The sequence below is a fragment of the Sander vitreus genome, chromosome 2 (genome assembly GCF_031162955.1).
Source record: "Sander vitreus isolate 19-12246 chromosome 2, sanVit1, whole genome shotgun sequence".
NCBI classification, from domain to species: Eukaryota; Metazoa; Chordata; class Actinopteri; order Perciformes; family Percidae; genus Sander; species Sander vitreus.
The window spans coordinates 33159997-33162485 of NC_135856.1; positions in this window are offsets into that span (position 1 = coordinate 33159997).

Below are 2489 nucleotides of genomic sequence, written 5' to 3' on the forward strand. Positions count from 1 at the left end.
TATGATTCTGTTGGCATACGTTACCAAAAATTGGTGCAGCAAATGAGTTTATTTAAGCCGATTCATTCACTGCCCAGTAGCTTAAAATTATTTTCACCTTTTTTACACTCCTATGTGTCAGGTTACAGCAACAACATTGCCAGATATGTTGATATGGTGCTTTTTCGCATCAACGATCCATTTTTCTAGCCTTTAGTTAGGATTATTTAGGGCGTTTTCACACCTATAGTTCATTTGCTTTGGTCCGAATGAGTTGATGAGTTTATAAACTTGGAGCGATTTCTCCTTGGTTCAGTTTCGTTTCAGACCTGGAAAAACCCCAGACCAAAATGCGTCATTACAAATCACGCAAGAACGTTCACTCCTCTTATTGGTCAGATGTGTCTGGGGCGGGAGCAAGAAACTAAATACAGGAAAAAGGTCCTGTGAGGACTAGTGCATATTTCTTGCATCTCCATGGTCAAACCAGCTCATTTCATTTAAAAAAAAGTAGACATTGTTTCGCAAGCGACGTTGATACGTCTGCTCTGGTGACAGAGACTTCGCTCTGCTCTGTTGGCATCTGTCTCCAACTTCTTTTGGAATTGCAAAAGTAAGGGAGCTTGACTGCTGTCTATTGCTCTGAGAGTTTGATGCTCTGCCGCATCACAGACGGCTAAGGACACCTGACTACAGGAGACATTAGCTCAGACTTGCAGAGTTTATATAGTTGGTGCGGTTCAAGGTCAAATAACGCTCTCACCACAAACGAACCGCTGCAGAGTTGGATTGAAAGCGTACCGAGACCACCTCATCAAGGAGGCTTTGGTACACTTGTTCGGTCCGCTTTTGTGGTCCCACAAACTCTAGTGCAATTCAACTAAACGAGGCAGGTGTGAAACCACTCTTTCTAAAGTCAGGAATAAACATCTCACACTTAATTATTGCTGATTAACTAAGACGTTAGTACTAACTATTGCTATTACTTACATACTTGACTATATGAGCATGACACTATCTTGTATAATGACACTAACCATTGCTCTTGAATATGACTCATTAAGCAGAGTAGATCCCTCTTTTCAAAGGGGAAATGTTTTGCCAGTGCACAAACACAGCAAGTAACCATTCATAATGCCATCTAAAGGATTTGTTGAATGTGACAGAGGCCATGATTTGACATTGATATAACACAGAATACCACATTTCCCCTCACCTCCTGGGACCTGTGCTCGAAATTTTAACTGATTCACAGACGTTTACTTCGGTGAGAAAATAAGGAGAACAATCACACTCCAATCGCATAATATTAATTTATAAAGGGAACTTTGGGTCAGCTAAATTTTTTTCAGTCATTTCAAGTTTCATTCAAAGAGGCAAACTCTCTATCATGGCCTCTATTCATTCTCCTGGTCCTCCTTCAAGCATGGAAGAAAGACTCTGACCAAACACTTTTATATACGTAAAATAAAGCTCCAGCACATCCACTGAGTCTTTATCTGGTGAGCATTGACTTTCTTACATTAGGCTCATAAAGATATACAGTGTAAAAAATTATTTAGTCAGCCACCAATTGTGCAAGTTCTCCCACTTAAAAAGATGAGAGAGGCCTGTAATTTTCATCATAGGTGCACTTCAACTATGATAGACAAAGAAATCCAGAAAATCACATTGTAGGATTTTTAATGAATTTATTTGCAAATTATGGTGGAAAATAAGTATTTGGTCAATAACAAAAGTTCATCTCAATACTTTGTTATATACCCTTTGTTGGCAATGACAGAGGTCAAACGTTTTCTGTAAGTCTTCATAAGGTTTTCACATACTGTTGCTGGTATTTTGGCCCATTCCTCCATGCAGATCTCCTCTAGAGCAGTGATGTTTTGGGGCTGTCGCTGGGCAACACAGACTTTCAACTCCCTCCAAAGATTTTCTATGGGGTTGAGATCTGGAGACTGGCTAGGCCACTCCAGGACCTTGAAATACAAAGCCACTCCTTCGTTGCCCGGGCGGTGTGTTTGGGATCATTGTCCAGCCACGTTTCGTCTTCAATGCCCTTGCTGATGGAAGGAGGTTTTCACTCAAAATCTCACGATACATGGCCCCATTCATTCTTTCCTTTACACGGATCAGTCGTCCTGGTCCCAGACAGGCCTGGACATGTACTGGTTTAAGCAGGGGGACACGTCTGGCACTGCAGGATTTGAATCCCTGGCGGTGTAGTGTGTTACTGATGGTAGCCTATGTTACTTTGGTCCCAGCTCTCTGCAGGTCATTCACTAGGTCCCCCTGTGTGGTTCTGGGATTTTTTTGCTCACCGTTCTTGTGATCATTTTGACCTCATGGGGTGAGATCTTGCATGGAGCCCTGGATCGAAGGAGATTATTAGTGGTCTTGTATGTCTTCCATTTTCTTATAATTTCTCCCACAGTTGATTTCTTCACACCAAGCTGCTTACCTATTGCAGATTCAGTCTACCCAGCCTGGTGCAGGTCTACAATTTTGTTTCT